The 22793-nt window shown below is 45.6% G+C and overlaps 1 long non-coding RNA gene across 10 annotated transcripts; it reads left to right on the forward strand.

Moving 5' to 3' along the window:
• The first annotated feature begins 1615 nt into the window (after positions 1-1615).
• LOC114223087 (uncharacterized) lies at positions 1616-21174 on the forward strand. 10 transcript variants are annotated; one of them, XR_003612062.2, is made up of 3 exons: positions 1616-2680; positions 8444-11336; positions 14332-16322. It is a non-coding gene; the product is annotated as an uncharacterized LOC114223087 (long non-coding RNA). The 10 variants fall into 10 exon arrangements; XR_015767079.1 differs by having other exon boundaries at positions 8447-11336; XR_015767084.1 differs by lacking the exon at positions 1616-2680 and adding an exon at positions 21007-21174 and having other exon boundaries at positions 2918-11336; positions 14332-16130.
• The last annotated feature ends 1619 nt before the right edge of the window (positions 21175-22793 follow it).

The raw sequence follows: 22793 nt of genomic DNA on the forward strand, positions 1-22793 counted from the left end.
AAAGTCCGCTGCCATGTCTTTCTTAGTTATGTAATCCTAATTTTAATCAGGACGCAGAGGCAACTTAAAATAGATAATCTCCCAGCCTGCCTTGCAGCAGTGTGGCCCTTTGATACATTTCTGGCCAATGAATGGGCAAGGCCAAACCTCATGAAGATGCTAAAGTATTTGGGAGGAAGTGTACCAATGTCTGCAATTTACTTTGAAATGCCTCAAAAATCAACACTGTGAATTGATGGGTGGAGGGAGCTGGCTCACTGGCTAGCTATATGATAAGGCAAGTATGGGAAAAGGTTAATGATAGAATCTAGGCGTTGAGTAGACAAACGCCTCTTGTAATATACTTTCAATTTCACCATATGTTAAACATTTCTTTTCAAAGTATGTTGGGAAACAAACGTCCTGTGGAGAAGGCATGTGGCCCTTAGCCCTTCATCCTTCTCCTCTATCCTGGACCAAATGCAGGAAGGGCCAAGGCCATCTTGTGACAGCGATGGCGGGTCTGGGGCCCACGGGACCTGAGAGCAGGAAGACAGAGGAGACGGGTCCTCGATGAATTCCTTGCTTAGTCATACCAGTGGTTTCCTTCCAGGCCTCTTGCCACATGAGGCAAGGGAGTCCCTGCATGTTTGAGACTGTGTATGCTGGGTTTTCTAACAGATGCACCTGGATACTCTAGAAAGAATATTTGTTTCAGTTTTCAGAGATAGAGTGCTTGGTGGAGGGAGATGGGCCCAAACTGCTTTCTCTCCTGGGTGCTGTTTGCCGTGCTTCTGTTGACATTTCTCTTCTGGAGTCACATTATATGGACTTTGAGGGAGGGTCTGAACCCCCAGGTGATAAGCAGCTGCACTTGGCAGGCTGTGGGGCCAGAGATGGCCCGATTCCTCCTTTGGAAGAAGCAGCTTTAGTTACGCAGTGGAGGGGTCATTCCTATGGACACAGGGGTCACCTTCGTGAAGGGCAAAGTGGAATGCAAAAGCAAAGCTGAGATCCTCTGTCAAGGACTGACCTGGAATTAGGGATTTCCCCATCAGGGTGTTCACTCCAAAGGACTTTGTGCCCCCCTTGCCTGGTGGGGGATCCCAATGTATTTGCCAACACAGGCTGATGCCCGTCTTGAAAAAAAGCAAGATTCCAAAAGTAGGGTCAAGGACAGAACTCCAGCTCCTCTTGTTAAAAAATAAACTGCAGTAAGAGTTCTATTTTGGTTATAGATGGATTTTTAAAAATCTGTATTTATTAGATTTCCCGCATATTTTCTAGAAATGGTCCAAGAAAGCATTCCCTCTCCCTTCCTGCATATTTTCTAGAAATGGTCCAAGAAAGCATTCCCCCTCCCTTCTAAAAAATCTGTATTTATTAGATTTCCTGCATATTTTCTAGAAATGGTCCAAGAAAAAAAAAAGGTCAGTTTTTTGTTTTTTTTTTTTCATCTGCCCTCATTTCAGTTCTGTGTCTCTTAGGATTCCCCTCAGGAAAGAGACACTGCCAGCCTTTGATTGTTTCCATGCGGGGGTGGGTGTCCTGCTTCCTGGTACAGCAGCTGGTGGAGGTTAATACTCCAGTCTCTGAAGGCCAGGAGTGGTCCAGAACCCTCTGCACCTCCACTGCTCCCTCCCTTCCCACCCCTGAGACCAAAGCTCTTCACATGAGGTGGAGGAGCAAGAAAAGGATCGCAGGATGGAAAGGGTTTCCAGAACATGGTCAGATGTGGCTCTGCTCCGTGCCTGTTATTATAGTCACACAATGTACTTCCTCCACTCCGGCCTCTTGAGCTATTTGTAGCTAGCTCTACCATGTCCGTGTTTGCGGGGGCATGATCCAGGAGACAGCTCAGTGTCAAGGCCCTGTCACTGTGGGAAGTTCAGCATGACACAGGAATGACCATCCTTTCACTGGAGCTCCCTGGGTTTCTAGGCTGTGGGGCCTGCAGAGCGGCCAGGGGCACGAGACGTGTAGATTGGTTCTGTCCCCTAGCCGCAAAGCTCTGGGAAGCACGCCCTGGGTGCTGGTGGGCTTGGGCTGAGAGAGCCCCCTCTGATCCCCTGGGGATCCAGTGGCCAGGCGGTGCGGGGGCAGCTGCAGCTTTCTGGGTCAGGAGCCTGACCTCCAGCCTTGGAGAGAGCGAACCTGGCTTCCAGACACGCAACAGCATCTGATCTGGGTTGGGGGTGGGGCAGGGTGCGAGTTTCCCTTGGGAAAGTCTTCTTCCAGGGGGAAAATTGCCTAATTTATTACATGCTTCTGACGCTCATCTCACTACCTTCCACCCAGACGTCACTCTCCTGAGCTCAGGTAATAATCCAGTTGCCAGCTGAACATCTCTTAACTCTCCTCAGTGAGGAGGGCCAAGGAATCACAGGGGACTTGGCTACCCCCTACTCATCCTCCAGGACTCGGATTAGATGTCCCTCCCTCCGGAAGCCTTCTTAACGGGGTGCCCCTGTCCTGTGACCCGTACAGTCTCCATCAGAAGCCTTAGCATATTCTGCTGTGATTCCTTCCCTGTGTCTGTCTCGCCCCTGGACTACAAGCTTTGTGGGGGCAGAACTGCACCTCTGTGATGTTCACGGCTGGATCTCCAGCTCCCAGTTCTGGGCAAGGGGCCTGGGCAGTGCTCTGTCGATGTGTGTCAAAAGACTGCAGGAATTACTGTGCCATCCAAGCCTGCACACAGGTGAGTCTGAAGCATGCCTGTTTATGGTCATGCCTATCGTCTGGGCTGACTTTGAAGGCACTTTCCAAAGAGAAATTTCTTTTTTTTTTTAATTTTTTAAGATTTTATTTATTTGAGAGAGAGAGAGAGAGCATGAGCAGGGGGGAGGGGTAGAGGGGGAAGGAGAAGCAGACTCCCTGCTGAGCAGGGAACCCGATGTGGGATTCGATCCCAGGACACCAGGATCAAGACCTGAGTTGAAGGCAGATGCTTAACCCACTGAGCCACACAGGCGCCCTCCAAAGAGAAGTTTCTAAGATGGTTTGAGCAATAGTTATAGAAATCTTCCAAGCTAATTGCCTCTTTGAGAGAAATTTTGTGCCTTTGAATGAGTATGTTTTAACACATTAGTTTAAAACAAAGCAAAACAAAAACAAGTCTTGTCAAAATTGCCAAACCTCCTACAAAGATAACTGATCAAACATCAGTTCTTGGGCGCCTGGGTGGCTCAGTCGTTGGGCGTCTGCCTTCGGCTCAGGTCGTGGTCCCGGGGTCCTGGGGTCGAGTCCTGCATCGGGCTCCCTGCTCGGCGGGGAGCCTGCTTCTCCCTCTCCCACTGCCCCTGCTTGTGTTCCTGCTCTCACTGTCTCTCTCTGTCACATAAAAAAACAAAAACAAAAACAAAAAACATCAGTTCTTTCTCCTGCAGTTGATTCTGCAATTTTTTCTGCAGTTGCTTCTCCTTGCTTTCTCCAAAGCCAGAGAAGGAAGGAGGTGTGGAGAGACCTGTCGACCAACTCTTTCCCTTTATCAATCTTGAGTTTTAAATAAAGGAAGGAAAAGAAAACAGCCTTGGGAACGTATTACAAACTGTTCCTTCTAGATGCCACATATAGGAAAAAGCACGGAGGGGAGAGATAGGGAAAGAGAAGGAATGTTTGCTAAATGCCTACTACATGCCAGGCTGGCTAAGCATCTACCCTGTGCTGTTCTAGACACTTAAAATGTGTAATTTATTTAATGTTCCCAACAGGTCTACAAGGTAGGTATTTTCATTCCCATTTTACAGAGAGGTGAACTGAGATGCTGAGATGGGGCATTTTAGTAAGTCCCAGACCAGCTGGGAGTAGGGAGCCAGGATCAGACCACAGGCTGTTTGGATTCCAAGTTCATGCTTTGCAGGAATGTGCAACCCTCGTGACTGAAGCTGACTCGGGGCTTACAAATCTGAGTCTGAACTCCCAAGAGCTGATGAAAAAGAAGCACTGTCAGCGGCAGTGAGTTGAAAACACTGTGAGAGGAAAGGGCTTCTCCCCAAGCCCAACCTTATAAGACTTCTGCACTATTTTGTTGCCTCTTGCAATGGGGTTAAAAAAGACCTCAGCTACACCAGCACAATAGATCTAGGACATGTATCAGAAATTACCTTATCTATGGTTAAGGTTTTAGGCATCATGGCTTCTTGTAATAATCTGAAAAATAGCTATGGACTCTCTTTTTTAAAAAATGCACACATATGCATACAAATTAAGAGAACCCCAGAATTGGGAAGTGGTCAAGAAACCTGGTCTAGACACTAGATTCTTCAGTGACAATCTAGCTGTGTGTGTGTGCGTGTGTGTGTGTGTGCACATGCGCACGATTATACACGGAGTGGAGAGTGAAGCCAGGGAGAAGTAGAAAGAAAAAAAAGTTAACCACATTTTTCCTGAATCTATCCGGTGGGTAGATTAGAACTACTTTCGTGTGTATCTCCCTGTGGACTTCTGCCTCCTTGAAAGTAGTTCCTCCCCGCCTGCGGCAGTACACTGCCTAGGGCCTTCCAACTTGCCGGGCTTTTGGTAGGTATTTGCTGGCCTAACCAGTGTTCCGGTGATTCTCCAACCCCTTCACCAGCCTTCTGTTTAACCCATGGCAGAGTACACTGTATTAACATAGAGAGAGTGCAATGTCATGACCTGAATCTGGTCCCCGCACGGCTGCTTCTTAGACTATACGACCTCGGTCAAGTCCCTTCTATTTTTCTGAGTCTCGTTCATTCATTTGAATTGTACTCTTGATGCATCAGAGGCTGAGCTGAAAAGTCACTGGGATTATTAGATGGATGATGCAAGGTCTCCAACCTCAAGGATCTCTCAGTCTTGCAGAAGTCTGGAATATTAAAAAAAAAAAAAAAAAAAGCAAGGGTGATATTTAAAATTGTTGGACAAGCAGAGAGACATGGGTGCTAATCACTCAGCACACTCACACTGGGGCGTCCCAGCGGAGGACTGCCCCTCAAAGAAGCCCGGGACCAAAAGACCATTGCCAGAGTTAGACGTGAGATTCAGTGATGGCGGGAGAAGGAGCCTGAGGTCTCAGTTTCCACTTATGCCCAGGGAGGGGTTAGGTTGGAACCGAGGTCAGCCAGTGATGAGGGGCCTGTGAACCAAATGGGACCTCCTAGCTTCTTCTGTAAAGTTTCTTTGGAGCATGTCCTGCCCATTTGTTCACATGTTGTCTGTACCCGTGCTCACGCTACGACAGCAGAGGGAAGCTGTCGCCACACAGACGGTATGGCCCACAAAACCCAAAATAATGTACCGTCGGGCCCTTCACAGAAAAGTTTGCAGACCCCAGACTGGATAAGTGCCAATATTCCTTCCATCAGGAAACCTCCATGCCTTCCTGAGCAGGTAGAACACACAGTTTGCATTAAGTTTTCTAAGAACTCCCCAGCAGACAGCGAGTGTCATTTTCTGGGACAGTGGAGAGTGGAGACCGAGTCCTTGGAAGACAGAATGTAGGCTGGGCGCTGTCCTTTGGGGAAACTATTTTTTATTCTGTACAGAAAGTTCTGCTCATTGTCATAATGACGCCCATTGGGGAATTGCTCGTGCGTACCAGTTGGCAAGCATGTACTTGCAATTGAAAACAATGAAGCTTCCAGGAAGCCACCATCGACAAACGCCCTCATTTGTGGAAGAGGTGATCCGTATGCAGACTGAGGGGTCTAACTGGCCTGGTTGGACTAGCTTGGAAATCATCAACCCTGTGTGGGTTTTCCTTGCAAGACTGCGGGAGAAAGCAAGAATCAAGAGCTTGGAGCGAGCTGGCTCCACGAGAGGCTGTGATAACGGCAGATTTGAAGCATTTCCAGGCGGGGTGGAGAGAGTCTTGAGCAAGTAGAGAGATGGGTGGAGCTAGGCTGGACTGCTTTACACTCAGGTTGTGCACCCTTCCTTCTGGATGCCCTTCCTCCTCTCAGACCATCCCTTTGCTGTCTTTTCTCTTGAATCCTTAAAGGCAGGCTTCAAGTCAAGAGATTTCTTATTCATCTTTGAACCACTGTGGGGCATTCCTGGCCTCAATTCTTTATGCCTCCTGTATTCATCCTTTCCTAGTGACTTTGTAGTTCTTCCTCTATCTCCACACAGAATGGCAGAATATCATTTCATGCTCCTTGAACTTGAGCTTGGCCACATGACTTGTTTGGTGAAATGATAGCATGTCAGCTCTGCTCCTAAGCTCATGTTTCCACTTGTCATTTGGTACATCTGCTTCACTATGAGAAAAATATGCCCACATTAGGCATAAGAGGCCAAAGGAGGCTGGTCAAAGGAAGATGAGAGACATGGAGTGGAGATACCCCAACCAACCAATAGACCTGCAGTGAGACCTGCCAAGATGTCTGAAGCAGAGCCCTTGGCTGAGCCCAGCCTAGGTCAGCTAAATCCTGGCAGAAGCACAGACGTGAGCAATATGAACTCTTTGATATTTTAAGCCACTGAGATTTGGATGGTTAGTTATGCAGTGGAGCTGATACCAACCTCCCCCGCAAGCTCTGTAAGAAAGTTTTTATCAGAAAGCAGGAAAACAGTTAAATGAAGGGGCCAGAGAGAGTCCATCTACTATGTTTAGAAGCAAACAGCAAACATTAATAGAGACCTTTATTCCTGGATAAGAAAGGAGGAGGGGGAGGAAGAGGAGGAGAAAAGAAAGAGGAAAAGAGAGAGAGAGGGAGAATATGGGGCATTTGACTGAGAGAGAGAAAAACAGAGATGGGCTACAGCTTAGGAAGAGAAGAACATAGCCTCAAGTTGTACACGATCATTATTTTGGAAAATATGTACTTAAGGAAACAAACAAGAAGTTTTAAATAGCTTTCACTTGATACTTCTAATAAAACTCAAGAAAATATGGACTTAGGAGAATAAGAAATTAAATGTAAGATAAGACAACAGTATTAACAGTACGTACTCTCTTGGGTCAGGGTTGCCAGTTGCCATGTTGTGAGGACACTCAAGCAGCCCTATGGAGAGGCCTGTGGGGGGTGGGGGGGCCTGAGACCTCCCGCAAATGGCCAGCACCGTTTTGCCAGCCATGTGAATAAGCCCCCTTGGAAGTGGTCCTTCAGCCTTCAGATGGTGGCTCTTTGACAAGGTGTGAGGTGCAGTGACTTTTATGACCTATCCTCAGGGGTCATGCTCCTTCATTTCCTCAATGTCCTGTTGGTCACACAGTCAGCCCTATTCAGTGTGGAAGGAACTATCGAGAATATGATTGCCAGGAGACTGGAATCATTGGGGGCCATCTTGGAGTGAGATCCTTGCCCAGTGGAAGACTTCTTCTAGTAAACAATAGCCGCTAACATTTATCCTTGTACTTGTTAGGTTATGGACACTGTTGAACTGTGCTTTTCATGTATTAGCTCGTTTAATCTTCCCAACAACCCTTGAGGTAGGTACTATTATCCTCATTTTATAGATGAGGATACTGAGGCACTAAGAGTTTAAGTCATGTTCATAGTGTCATTCGCTCAGTAGGCAAAAAACGCAGGATTGGAACTTAGGCAATCTGGCTTCAGAAGGCACACTCAGAAGCACTCTGCTTCTGCCCCTTGGTCATACTAAATTCTGCCACGGCTTGGTTTGCAGTTGTTTTGTGGGAGTGGAAAAGGAAATATCAAGGATAGGAGGGAGCCAGGGAAATGGGGGTCACAGGTTTGCAGCTGTGCTAAGAATAGCAGCTCAAGAATCCAGAAGGTCCTGGTCTGCTGGAAAGATCATGGCCCGCACGACGACCCTCTCCGCCCATGCTGTCAGTGATGGCTGGCTCCTTGCCTCTCATCACTGCCCAGGAACTCTCCAGATGCCTTCGTGTGGTGTGTGTATACGGCAACCAAGCTACTAGGGCATCGTCACACCGCCTTGGAAAAGAATACAAGGAACATTTCACTTTAAATAAACTTCCCGAGTCGATCTATGAACAGTTATGTGCTCTCTGCTTCCCCCACTGGGGGAGCGCAGGCAGGTGGGGAGCCTCTCACACACCTCTGTTTGGTGAATGTCAGGCCGTAGATGATAAATGAAAAGTCAGCCTGCTCAGAATGGCCCGGCTTGTACATTTGACCCCAGGAGAATGTTAACTTGCACCACAAGAAAGCAACTGATGTCCCAGGGACAGCCCATGGCTTTGTCTGTGGCCCCCAGAGCAGGGCTGGGCTGGGGTACACCAGTTGTTGATGGAGACACAGTTGAGGTTCTGCATGAGGTCACCTGCAAAGTCAGGGCCATCCCGTGCCCCTGGGGCCCCCGTCAGGTTCTGGTGTCTCAAAAGATGCTGCACAGCCCATCTTTGCAGGGAAAACCAACTGGGTTGGTCACAGAGAGCGTCAAGCGTGACTCGCCGCAGGGAGGCAGCTAGGCTGGGAACAGCCCGGAGAGGACAGTGACTGGGCGCACTGCTATTTTTGCGGCTCTACCTTCATATTTCTTCTTTTCTTTTTTCTTCTCTTTGGCTCAGAAGATGATCTAACATGTGGCTCACAGCTGACTCTTGTAGGGGCTCAGATAAACGAGGAGAAGACAAATACCACCTGGGCGTGTTTACGCCATTCTGTGTGGATAGCCGATGGAGCCAGACATATTTTCCTCCGCCCTCTTTATTTGTGGAAGGCCTCACACCCTTTCCAACAGGAGGAGAGAGGGTGGGAAGGGCACCGGGATGCTGTGTTCAGGGGGAGGAAACGGTATGTATGGGCAAGGGGGCTCCGGTAAACCGCCGAGGATGGGCGTGGTCACTGGAGCCCGCCGCCTCTCTCTTCCCAAAGCCCTTGGTGGCTGCGGTCCCATCAAGTGATAGTAACGGGAAACACAACATCTACGCGGAGCCAGGCACTCTTCTAAGTGCGGAACGTAGCAATCTTTTGAGGTAGGTGTGCTATTATTCCCATTTTACATATAAGGAAAGCGAGTCACAGGGAGATTAAGGAACCTGCCCAGATTGATCCAGGTCTAAGTGGCAGAACCGGGACTGCAGTCCCAGGCAGTCTGGCTCCAGAGCCTGTTTTAGTAACCACCCTTCGCCATTGATTTTCAAAGGCCATCTGGCTCAGGCTCTCCCTAACTTACTCACTCCTGAACCACCTTCACGATCTTTGCAAAACCTGTGTCCCACCTCTAATGTTATTGACTTGACTTTTTTCTTCTCGTAATTCACGGGTTTAGTTAAATACATGTATCTTGAATGAAATCTTGGTATTCCTATGAGAGACGAAAAATCAGCATCATTTGCCATACAAAATAGAAAGGAAATGTCAAAATAAATTCAGTGAAAACAATGTTACTAAATTTTAGCCAGCTACTGCTGCCCCCAAGTCCGGAGCCCCCAGGGCTGGAGTTGAGGGCTCAAAAAGAGCAGAGGAAGGGGAATCACGCTCACGGGACCTGCCCCAGGGATACGCCAGTGTTCCCTCCAGGGCACTGACCCCGCCTTGCTTGCCCCCTGCACTTGGAGAAAGCGGGTTCAGGACAATGCTGCTTCTCACCCCCGAAGAGGAGATGGAGGCTCAGGGAAGGGAATCGCTGTGCTCGAGACCAGCACTCGGGACCCTGGACTCCTGAGCGTGTGGCCCTCTACGCTCATCTCCAGGCACACTTTCACACACCTCACATCTACCAGGTTAATTCCTGAGTTAATTCGTGTAGTTTTCATGTTGACGGTGGCTCTGCCACCAAAGTTTGTCCTCCAGTTCTCGTGTTTCTGAAGTAATTCCAAACCTTGACTGACTTGGCTGTTCTGGAGGGAGTCCCAGGTCACATGGGAATTTGGAATCAGGACCTCTAGATCTAGGTGGTCTGCTGCCACTGCGGTGGGAGTCATTTAACGTCCTTCCATCTGCCAACCCATCTATATGTTGAGGCTAACAGCACTTTCTCTGTGGACCTCGGAGGGTTGTGGTTAGGATGCAAGTGAGGTCATGGATTGGGAAATGCTCTGGTGGAAAACACGGCCCTGAACGTGCCCACTAGCGGTCACCCCCCAGCCCTCGCTCATCTGGCATCTGCAAACGATGAGAACCGTGAAGAAGGGGACGGGCATTTGAATGGACAAAAGAGATACCACAGTTGACTCATCTGTAGGACATCTACCGATCCTGCTGCCCAATGTGCCAGGTGCTGGCTGGGTATGAAAGAACTGGGACAGGTTACCACGTGGCCTGGACGTGAAGAGAATTCAGTGTAAAAGGCAAGTAACACACAGTGTATGAAAGGGTTGGGATCCCTCGTGGTCCAGACCCTCGGCCTTCTTTAGGCCCACGGCCGGCAGGTTGGGTCATCTGTTTCCCCAGATGACACAACTTCAGAGCTAACAGATGACAAGGGAGCAGGGCTATTTCCGGGGGCAAAACTGCCTTGCTGAAGAAGAGGGGCTGACTTGGAGGAAAGAGGTAAGAAAATGAAGCATTTGTGCATCCAAGTCTGAGGTTGCTTAGTGGAGGAGCGCAAACCCTACAAACTTCACAGACCCTGAAATTTGTTGTTTTGTAGGATATAGTAATGCATAACCAGTACTCATAACGACCTCCTGAATCAAGGGCTTTGCATTTTCTTGTCCCCTCTGCCTGGAATGCCCTTCCCCAGACCTCCTGCTGGCCTGACTCCTCACTGCTTCAGGTCTCTACTCCAATGTCCCCAACCTCAGTGAGGCCCACTCTGACCACCCTGTTCTCAATTATGTCCCATCCCAGCTTCTGGAACTTTTCCTCTATTTTTTTTCTGTAGTACTTACCACCTTTGGACATAATATTTGTCATCTCTCACCTATCTATATCTAACTACCTATCTATCACGTATCTGCCATCTGTCTTTCATTGATTACGTCTTTTGTGTGACCCCACCTCTGGAATATAACTTCCATGGGTGCGAGGGCGTTCGCTGTTTTCCCAGACAGAGCTTGTGGCCTGAGCAGTAAATAGACACCCAATACATGTCGTTGGTAGACCTCCAACTCTTGAGTTATCAAGGAAAGGTCAAATTGTAGTTCATATATTTTGAAAATAGGGCTCTTGTCATGCGCTTTCACCCTCATCACCTGCTACATTATAAAGGTGTCTGAGGGTGCATCACTTCCGGCCCGGATCCACTGATCCTCACACCCCGCAGCAAGCCTAGGCGGGCACCCAGGAACCAGAGTCCTCCTCTGCTCAGCCTCCTCTCGCGGACTTCCCCTGAGGACTTCCCATGGAAGAGCTTCTACAGAGAGACAGGTTTTCTTTATTTTTATTTTTTTTGCCATGTGCCCAATTTTCTTCCAAATTTCCATACTTCTTCCTATTCTTTAGAAGTCATTTAGAAGATATGTAAGCAGGATCCCAATGGTATGACTGACATCAAGAGCAAAGACAATACATACAGTAAGTATTGCAATTTACTCGTCCATACTCATCCACTTAAAAAAAAAAATGAAAAAAGTTTCAGATTAGCAACCCGAAATGCCTCGCTTAACCTAAGTACTTTTTAGGACTCCCGTTGCCATAGCAACTTGGAGCCGATCTTGGTGGTCAGCGTACCCAATTCTATTGAAGCTAAAAATTACCTTAGCCTTGTGCATATGCTTGGCCAGCACAGTAGAGACTGGGTTCCAGAAAATTAAAACTTTTTTTAACCAGTGAAATTACTTCTACTAGAGCAAAAGAAACCTCTCAAATCTAAGTGTTTCTCTTCTTTAAAAAAAGGGCATAATTTGTTGGACATTAAAATAACAAAAGGGCTTTGAGAAAGGATTATGGGTTTCTGATGTTTCACCGCTAGAACAGATTTACCTTATATCCGACTGATGTTGTAATCTTGCGTTCTGAGGTAATGTTTTAGCTCTTTCTCTTCCCATAAATAAAGATCTCAACGATAGCACTTCATTCCTTCTCTAGAGCATTCCTTTAGATTTTTTGCTCTTGGTCTTGTAAACCATTTCACCAGGATGGCGTACAAATTGGATGCAGGACTTCTGTCGGGGGCAGGGAACTCATTACCAGAGGTTTTTATTGCTACAAGCTTCAAATGGAAAGTGTTTCAAGTCTGGAGAGTTTCAGTGGAGATGCTCCACATCAGATGCTTTCCCTCGCTACGAGGAGAAGAAATGCAGTTCAAAGTTCTCTTCTTAACCCAAAAGGCGCCTGGCCCTGGGATCTCGCTGAGCCCGGGGCTGCAGATGAATACCCACTGGGGTAATTCTGAGTTCAGAAAGAAAGCGTCTGTTCACAGCCCTGGCCCGCCTGCTAATCACGTGCGCCTCCTTTCCCCCTCGCAACCCCGGCCGGCCTACTGGCCTACAACTCTCCAGGGCAAAATCTCTTTAAAAATTCACAGATATATCCCTCTCCATGCAAATCAACTGCAGAAACTGCCTGGGCTTTGAATATCTTTTGAAACCGAAACAACTGTATGTAAATAAAGGGCTGTTATTTACCAACAAGGAGACAAAAGGCCCGGGCACCCCCTCAGCTCCGGGCCCCTGCAGGACTTCTCTGCCCGGCAACTTCATACTTATTAGCGTGATTGCCAACTTCGGTTTATTATTCACAAACTCACCCTGAGCCCGGCCTTTGAATGCGAAGAAAAAATGGTGTTTATGTTCCAGATTTTTTGCTTTATTCTCATGACTGAAGTAAATGATGAAGTATTTTCTGCCTCAGCAGAGCCGGCAGGGAAGGAACACTTGTTGTAATTATCTTAAATAAGCAGGCAATGGACACTGCTTCTAGGGCTGTGTGGTGGGGGCCCCCGGAAAAAGTGGGGGACACGGGGATGTCCCGCCACCTACACTCAGCCTTGCCCGTGTCTGATGGCAGAGGTGGTCTGTACCCAATTTAGTGACAGAAATGCGCTTTCCAGCCACGAAAACACATACTATTAATTGGGTATTACTTGGGCTTTTTTGAAAGATGAAAATTGATGACCATGTTTAAATGTTTTAAAAGAAAGGCATCATATTTGAGCAACACACAATGACAGGAGCAAACTGAAACCTTACTCAAAAAAAAAAATTCCATTAAAAAGCCATCACTGACAATAAACTCTTATGAATCTGAAACAAATACCTTCACGTAAAGATTTTGATCAGGACAAACCAATCAGACAATTATCAGAGTACAAATAGTATTCAGTGTTAGGTCTCGGCAATAATCTCAAATTCCAGTGCGACTGATTTGGGATTTGGTTCCAAATACAGTCAACTTCTTCCATAAACAGCACAAAAGAACAGATCAACTACGTCTCTGTTTTACTCTCAAAAGCATTTACTACTGAGGCTCAGGCTGAAAAGAAATATTTTTATTAAACAAGCTTCTCTATTGTCGTCTCAGAGGTTGGGAGGGAAGCTGTGGTAACAGCAGGCCTGAGTGGCGCTCCCGGCGGGCCCTGCGCGTCCCCCTCTCCCTGTTGCTCCCTCTGGAGAGGGGAGGCAGATTTATTTCTCCTCGGTTCTCCTCTACCAAGTGTGTTCCCTGTTCCTTCTACTAATTAATGTGAGAATAGAGAATCAAAGAGGGTATCCCTCCAAAGAGTTGTTTTTGAAGAGTGACAAATTAATCCCCTTGAATATGCCTGGAGGCAGGCAAGATATCTTCTGTTTTGTTTTGCAAAATTCTGCAATTAGATGTGCAAAATTTCCATTTTTAGTCAAGATTTTGTTGACAAATTTCATCCACTTCAGAACACACACACACTCTCTCTCTCTCTCTCTCTCTCTCTCACACACACACACACACACACACACACACACACACACACACACCCTGTTTCCGGGGAACAATTCTTCAGGGAATATATTTTTTTGGACAATTGAAACATTCCTGTGCCAAGTTCCGCTTTTTGCAGCTCTCCCCATTCCCTACCCCCCCCACACACCCCCAGCAGCACCTGACAGAGTGCTCTGGGCTCCCAAGATGGGGAGTGGGCTCAGAACCCCTCAGGGTGGGGGAGCTTGAAGCACAGAACTTGGACATCCCTTCCCTCATTGGAGCCCTAAAATCACCTTGGGACGTATTACTCTTTTTTTTTTTTCAAGATTTTATTTATTTATTTATTTGACAGAGACAGAGAGAGAGAGACAGGGAGAGAGGGAACATAACCAGGGGGAGCGGGAGAGGGAGAAGCAGACTCCCCGCCGAGCAGGGAGCCCGATGCGGGGCTCGATCCCAGGACCCGGGGATCATGAGCCGAAGGCAGACGCTTAACGACTGAGCCACCCAGGTGCCCCTGGACACGTTACTCTTGCCCCCATTTTATAGGTGAAGAAAAAGCTCAGAGCAGTTAAATGATTTACTCAGGTCACACAGAGAGTCCATTGGTACTGGGGCTGAGTTTCAAACCCGAGTGGTTTTCCTACAAATCCTCATCTCTTTCCTCCAGGTTCTCCTGACTTCCTGCAATCTTCATGGAAATGAGAATGGAATTGAACGTGTGTAGAACTCCCAGCTTTATTGCAACCCCAATGAAATGAAGTCTGTGTCTCTCTTGCAACTCAAAGATCGATTGCTCAGGTGGAAGATAGTTATAGATCGTGATTTAAAGTTTGGTATTTCATTTTCGCTTAATGCCCACAGAATTAGGACATTAGTTTCTCATAAATCAATGCCGTCCAATCAAGTATGCTCTTAGTCATAAATACACTGGAGGTGATCTACAATCACATGGGCTAACCACTATCCACTGAAGTCTTTTGGTTTTTTTTTTTCCCACTTAAAGCAGATGATTTACTTATGGAAATGTCACTGAGACTGGAACACCTTTTCCATTTCTTTTGACGGTACTTTGAGCCATCACCCCTCCCTCTGCTCCCAGTTCAGAAATGGGTGCTCATGGTATATAATTTGCTTTGTCCTGTTTTGTTTTGGGAGATCAGTTCTTTAAATCATTTGGCCAGACTGAATAAAATAACACCAAGATTTTTTTTTTTCTTTTTGAATCCACAAGGTGCGAGGAGAACTGACATTTATCGAACCCTGGCTTCGCACCCCACACTTGGGTGCTATGCTAGGGCACCCAATCTTCCCTGCCAAGCTGGGCAGGAAGAATCGTGATTCTTGTTTCGCAGATGCACCAACTGGGTCTCCTGGAGGCTGAGAACCTCATCAGCAAGTGCTGGAGGACTGCTGTGCCCTTCCAGCCCTCTTTGCCCTGATGGCAAATCAAGAAATTCGCCTGTGAGGCGCCTGATCAGAATATCCTTCTAGAAGCTTGGCTCTACCAGTTGTGGGAGACTGGCACTGTGGACAGTCACCAGTCCCTTCCTCAAGAGCATTCTGAAGGTGGACATCAAGAAGGAAAATGCTTTACCCCAGGTCTCACTACATTTACTTAGCGGTGGGGCCTGGATTCAAATCAAGATCCCGTTCTTCCCAATCCCACGCTCTTTCCACTTAATATTGTATTTCTGTTAATATCATTTAAACCAGCTCAAGTTGGGTAGGTCGAAGAATAATGGGCTGATGGCTGAGGATGAACTCTCTGTCCTCTGCATCTAGCACCAACCTCTGAAAAGGGAGATGTTTGCAGAACTTCACCTGCTGCTGAATACCCAGTGGTAATTTTTTCTTGCCCCACACCATCTGGTGAACGTTGGCTGCGTCCCCACTTGTCCCCAGGGCTCCAGGACTGTTGGGCATTATGGATTTCTTCAAGTACATAGTTAGGCCCTAATCTCTAGTCTTCAGGTTTTTAGTGTTTATGTTTGGACAGCACGTGAGAGGAAGCTGATGGGATATTTACCCAAATACAAGACACTTTTCAGACTAAGATGCTGCTAGAAGCTCTACCAAGCCTGGACCTCCGCGGACACTGGCGACAGGACCAGAGCATTTCAGTCGTCCAACGGCCACTCCCTGCGATGTCCCGTTCGGGGAGAGGACAGTCAAATGCGGAACTGTGGGATGGGGCCTGGCAGTCCCGGGGACCATGCCTGGGGGTGTTTTTGCCCCAGTCGGGCTCTCAGCTGCTTGTTGGTGCCAGCAGGATGGAGTTTGCAAGACTGAGAAGTGATCCGAGTTTCTGTTTGAGACCTCCCTCTGTGGGCTTTCTCAGAGCTCACTGGGGTCCCCATAACTGGCTGCCTGGCCATACTCCCGTTCTTTGTGGCCTGGCGCTCATGGGCTGTGCAAATACCGCATAGGATGGTTGAAAGAAAGAGCTCTGGACTACGACAAACCCAGGTTTGATTCCTAGCCACTTCACTGCTGTGTGACCTTGGACACTTTACTTAACCTTTCTGCACCTTAGCTTTCTCATCTGTAAAATGAAGCTAATATTGCTGATCTGATAAGGATTATGAGAGATCATGTATATAAAGTACTCAGTGCCTGGCATACAATAAGTGCTCAATAAATGGCAGATTATTATTTTTATTAGCTGCGTATTTTGAATATACACCTTAAAAAACATTAGGCTTAATATCGTAAAGCATACAGACACTCGCTACAGCAAGGATGAACCTTGAGAACATTATGTTAAGTGAAAGACATCAGACACCAAAGGCCACACATCGTATGATTCCATGAATATAAAATGTCCAGAATAAATGAATCTATAGAGACAAAAAGTAGACTAGAGGTTTGCAGAGGCTAGGGGGAGAGGAGAGTGGGAAGTGACTACTTAATGGGTAGGGGTTTCCTTTTTGGGTGGATGAAAATGTTCTGGAACTAGACAGTGGTGATGGTTGCATTATATTGTGAATGTACTAAATTCCACTCAATTCTTTAAAATGGTTAAAATGGTAAATGGTATGTATATTTTCCCACAATTAAAAAAATTGTGTAAAGCAGACCCACTCCAGACATCTCTGGATTCCGTTCATTGTTCTTTGAGATCATATAGCCACCTGACGGTCACAGAGGCAGGATCAATCTGTAGTCACTCTTGTATCAGAATCATTTTTTAAAATGCCTTTTTATTTTATTTTAGAGAGAGCGCGCGCACGCGCAGGTGAGCGTGAGTGGGGGAGGGGCAGAGGGAGATTGGGGGAGGGAGAGAGGGACAAGCAGCCGCCACACTAAGCATGGAGCCTGCCAGGGGGATCGATCTCACGACCCAGAGATCATGACCTGAGCCAAAATCAAGAGTCGGAGGCTTCACAGACTGAGCCACCCAGGTGCCCCCAAATCCTTCAAATTTTAAATAGTGCTTTATAATGTACTCACATGAAACTACCTTCCTCAGCATACTGTGAGATCGGCAGCAAGAAACATTGCTCGCATTTTACAGGTAACAAACTCGAGGATCAGTGCAAGAAGATTAGTTGTGGTTGTTACATACGCTGTTAATCGTGGTGACATTTTCTGAGTTCACAGAGTGAACAGGTGGGTGTCGGAGGCTGGACTCCAATCCTTGTCTTCTGGTTCCTGGATCTGGGCTTTTTAACTTCTCCATTTTGCTTTACACATGGTTGTTGACAGTTCATTTTATATTACACGTATGACTTTATTTTTATGTTTTTCATTTATAAACGGTACTGGGTTAATGTTTATCCCTGGCTGACTCACAGGGAAGGGCAGATTGTGTTTTTGTGGAGAGTTTGCATTTGGGCTGGTGGCTTGCTTTATTTAACTGAAAATGACTGCCTTCACTAGGGGCCATTAGCACATCAAAATGGTGTTTGTTGAGCCAGGAAAAGTGATACATTAGGCTTGCATTATTCTTTGGTCCCCAAAGACTAATTGTTGGTTTGTATTTTTAAACACCTTTCAAGTGCTAAGAGCCCCTAATTTAACCCTAAATTAAGAAACCATTAGGGTTGAGAATAGTGGTGTGATGTGGGCACAGTGTTCCAATTATGGCACTGGACACCGGGATGAGGCGTGTACGAAAACACTACAAACCCCTCTGTGTCTGATGCTATTTGACACTTGACAAGTATTTCCTTTTGTTAGTCAACCCATATGTCAATCCTTGACATGGGGCACTAAAAATGACCATTTTACAGATGAGGACTTTGAGGATTTAGAGAAGTGTAGTGGTATGCCAACTCAGAGCTTGTGAGGAGCATTTGGATGTGGGTTTTGGCACTCAGGGCTTCAGCATTATACCGGAGAGTTTTGCTGGTGAAGTCACACCCTTGGTTGGGTTTGGGGCATACACAACACTTGTTGCATTATTACAAACTGCTCAGAGCCCACCCCAGTACTGGTTTGAAACTGACATCCCATGATTCCACTTACAAATCTGACTTACCTGCAGAGGCTAATCTCTTCACGCAACTCAGTGACCCAAAGGAGGCTGGGATGAGCACCGTAGGAGGCTGTTAAAAGAGATGTTTGTGGCTGCCCCTAGTATCTGATGAGGTGTTCAGCTAATTTCTCGGACTGGATAGAAACCCAACCCTATTCCACAGAGAAAAACAGCGGCCGTGTCAGGGACACCTGGAGACATCCTCTGAGTGGATATGTTCCCAGGGGGCCTAGAATACCACTGTTTTGGGTTGATGTTGTTAATCTCAGTTATCACCAGCCTGTTAGCTTGCTTGGTATTGGGTGCTTAGCCTGAGCTAGCCCAGCTCGTCTCCTCCTTTGGGCTGTTCTAGTATCCTTGCTTATTCTCATGAGTCTGCCCAGTTGAGCTCCAGATGTAGTAGACTCATTACACCCTATCAAGCCAGGGCCAAAGCTAAGCTGAGATGGTCAGTGAGAATGAGTCAGAAGGAGGTTCCGGTCATTGACATGGCCTAAATCAAACCCGGGCAGCCCTTGTAATTCAGGGCACTGGGGGAAAGGGGCTGGGAATTGCTCAGAATCAAAAGCCTCCATACTGGGGTGTGTGTGTGTGTGTGTGTGTGTGTTTCCATTGTATTTAGCAAAATAAACCATCTGGCCCTGTTGGCAATTTTCTAACCAAAGTCCAGCTCCCTAGATTCAACCTCAACCTCACCGATCGGCTATTTTGAACAGTACACTATTAGTGGGGGATGCTTGGTGCTAGGGGAATTTGGCTTCTCATATATAATAATTGCCATTATCTTTCAATTACTTAACAAATAGCAAAGCACGGGGTCATGCTGTTTCAAAAGAGTCTCCTGAGAGCAAGGCTGGATATCTCCAAATGTTACCCGGAATTAGCTGGGAGAGGGCAGCGTTTTTAGCATATACCCAGGGGAAAATGCATACATACACTATGTACTAATCACTCAGGTGGCGCCATGGCTGTTTGCCCTTTCACCTTAACCTCCCACTTCCGGCTAAGAGAGATCTGGTCAACCCAGAAGAGATTTCAGTCAGGTCCTTTCTGCTGCTCTCAATCTAGACCTAGACCTCAACCTAGACCTCAGACCTACCAAATAGTCTGGATGAAAGATGAAAAAAAAGTGAGGAGAAAAAAAAAAAAAATCAATAAACGAAGGAGCAGGGCACCTGGCTGGCTCAGTCAGTAGAACCTGTGACTCTTGATCGCAGGGTCGTGAGTTTGAGCCCCATGTTGGGTACAGAGATTACTTAAAAATAAAATCTTAAAAAAAAAATGAAGTAGTGAGGGGAAAGAAGTTAAATCGTTTGGTGTTGTGAAGACCCAAACAAATAAAACTGGATTGTAGGTCGTCTCTCTCCTCGCTTTGGAATCATGATAGCTACCTTCTATTTTGGGTTTGCCAATAAGCAAGTGTTGATAAAATTTTACGAAGAAGATGCTTTGGGCAAATTAAACATAGCCAATTTTGTTGAGAAATACGCTCTTTTCCAGTGTAATTTTGTAACATCTTAAACAAGCACCGTTCCCTATGAGAAAGTAGGACCCAAAAAAGATCTTTTTGTTTTATATACAAGATTTGATTAGATTTAATGTAGGATTGCAACTTTGAAAGGAGCTTTGGTTTTTCTGGTGGCATAAGAATTAAAATTAAATTTGGGTTTAACTAAAAATCCTCAACACAAAATGAGGATTAAATGTTAGGGATCTGTCTGCCCATGCACCTTTTGATTTCATTTTAATTGGCATCTTGAACACTCAGGGTAGAAGGCACACTTTTTAATTTTCAGGAGCATGGAGATCTCAGGTACTCGGCTTGCTAGCTTTGCGTGGGTCTTTATGCCACCGAGTGAATAGTTGTGCACTTCTTGTAGAATCAAGGACTAAAGAAGGAAAAGGTAGAGGAGATTACACTTCCGGAACCCTGATTCCCACTAAACCAAAGGCAAGCGCTTTGTAACTATTGATCAGGAAATAAACCCTCTTTGTTATTCCACAGGGAAACCTCTTCTCCCTCTGCTTTTCTACACCTCTTCCCATAGATACATGGTTTATACTGACCTTGCATTTCTTCTTACACACCTGTCAATTTGGAACTCTTCTGGCCTTAATTGCTGAATTTTTCTCCCCTCCTCAAAACAGGAAGTGATAATACCCCAGCTGGCAAGTTAAACATTTCTGTCAAAAAAAAAAAAAAAATAGTTCCAAACCATTTGTCCTTTTCAATTTACCCAGTAAGAACAAGAGTGAGATATGGCAAGACTGGCCAGCTCATTGTTGCCCCCAATTTCTTACATTCAGTACCTTAGAACAATGGTTTTAATTCTCTTCAAGAGGTAACGATGTAACTGCTTCAGATTTTTTAATTAAAAATGAGAGATTATGACTCTGGACGGGTTCTAAACACTTTTGGAGGGACTATAATTTTTCTTATTAATGCCTCACACAGCAACACTCAACTTTGCTCAACTCACAAGTCTTTGCCTTTGGTGGATGGTGATCAGCCGCTGCAGAGGTGGTGGAGGGAGGGAGTGATGACTAGTGCATATGTTTATGTTATTTTAGTAGAAAATCCATGTGCCATTGGTAATGAATTGAAGGTTAAGTGACAATTTTTCTTTACAACCACTCTTGCCGAATAGTCTGTGAACTGAAAACTGGATTAACCTTTAATTACCCTCAATGATCTCTCAACCCCGAGACAACATTACCACTCCTACCAGTAGTATTTGCATATACAATTTAATGAGAGAAACATCTGTTTGCATATTCGCTATCATTAATACTATGCAGATGAATAGATATTCACAATGTGATAGGCATTCGTGCTAATGTCTCATTTTCTTCCTTCATTTCTAGTCTTTCTTCCTCCACACACAGCTTCAGCTGGACTTGGATTAATTAGAATTAAGGGCTGTCTAGAGCCAACAGCCTTGTACAGGATGCACAAATGCAATGTGATCTGAATGCCTACAAAGCCACATTTTATTCAACTGGGGGAAAACACTGCTGGGTCCCACAGAATGCACACCGTAGAGGCCTGTGTGTGTTTATGTGTGTGTCTATGAACTTGAAACAAAACCATGTTTTTTCTGTCTTTGATCTAAATAAAAAAACCCAAACAAACCTTGGTATGTCTATTTTTGGAAACCCTTGCCTTCACACACAGCTTTCCTCTCTGATGGCTATATCAAATGCTTCCTATATGGAGTTTGACGATTTTACTGCTGACAAAGCCCTCGGAGGCCAAGCCAATCAAACCTTTATTTTCCAGCCAGGCTAAGTGATTTGCCTGCAGTCACCTCAGTAGCTAGTGATGGAACTGAGTCTGGGGGAGCCAGCTGAGCCTCTGGACTTCAAGCCTAGTGCTTTTTTGACTGAATTGTGCTGCCTCTCTGTATGAATGAAGTTTCAAGACACAACCGCCAGTAAACCCAGTTTATAGAGTTTCATAGAAATCCTGTGGTTGCCTCTTGAAGCCATTTTAAAGGTATCCATATATGTATTACGTATATAAAATGCATGCTATAAATACAATATTTCTCAACAAAACAAACATTGTATTTTGTACGCATATGTGTTGATTCTTGCCTACAACAAGGCTTCAATTTTTGCGTTGGTCCAAAGATAATGAAAGATCCCTTAAAGATTTTCAGGGCTTTAATTTCACGGTACATTTTTCAATAGGTGTTCCAATCTGGAAAAGAAAAAGTGTTGCTTCTTTATGCTTTTTAAAGTAAAAATCTCTCAGTTCTAACTTAATTTCACCCCCTTCTGATCAGAAGCCTTGAGCCAGGCACTGCCACCTTTAGAACTTGCACTTCTCAGCATATGCCATGGAAATTATTTTACAGAGCTACTCCTCACAACTGTATTGTCTCATCAGAATGAAGAAAATTCTTGGCTTTCATTAGTGAATCTATCCTCATTAATTCAAACTAAATGATGGTGGTGGTGAAGGGCCAGCCAGATTAACTAGTGAATACTTTGAACCATAGAAATTTTTTATGGGAATGTACTATTCTTACTTCCATGGATGTTCAGTAATTAAAGCCGGGCTGTGTCGCCAAAGGTCTTTAGGGCACATGATTAAATCAATTGGTTTGTGATTTCATATCCATTATTTGGAGGCAAAGGTGTATTATGAAACTATTGGAAGCAATTTGTTCCCTAAGCATTTCAACACTAAACCCTACCTTAAACCCTCCCTCCTTATTTATATGCTATTCAGTAACACTGTCTATAAAATAGAACACATTTCTAGGGGAAAAAAAAGGTAGAACTAGTTCAGATAGCATCTGAGTTATTATCATTTCCAAATAAATAGGATTATTTTTAAATATATTCTCCAAGTAGAAATGGACATAGTGGGATAATTTGATTTAAAAAGGCATTTTGAACACCTGATGTGAAGAGAGCACTGATCGAGAGTGAGATTTCCATCTGAAGTACAGTCATTCTGTACAATCATTTTAGACACTCTGTCTCCTACTATCGTCTGGTCAGTAACATTTAAACATGAGGTGACATACATTCCTTCCCATTATCACCATAAGTACTGTGTGTGAATGCCTGACACAGGATAGATATTCAATACCGATAAACATTTGTTGGGTGGATGGATGGATGGTGTGACAGTATGAAGC

The sequence above is a fragment of the Eumetopias jubatus genome, unplaced genomic scaffold (assembly GCF_037043125.1).
Source record: "Eumetopias jubatus isolate StellerSeaLion01/CBP00866 unplaced genomic scaffold, mEumJub1_p1.0 scaffold_17, whole genome shotgun sequence".
Lineage (NCBI taxonomy): Eukaryota > Metazoa > Chordata > Mammalia > Carnivora > Otariidae > Eumetopias > Eumetopias jubatus.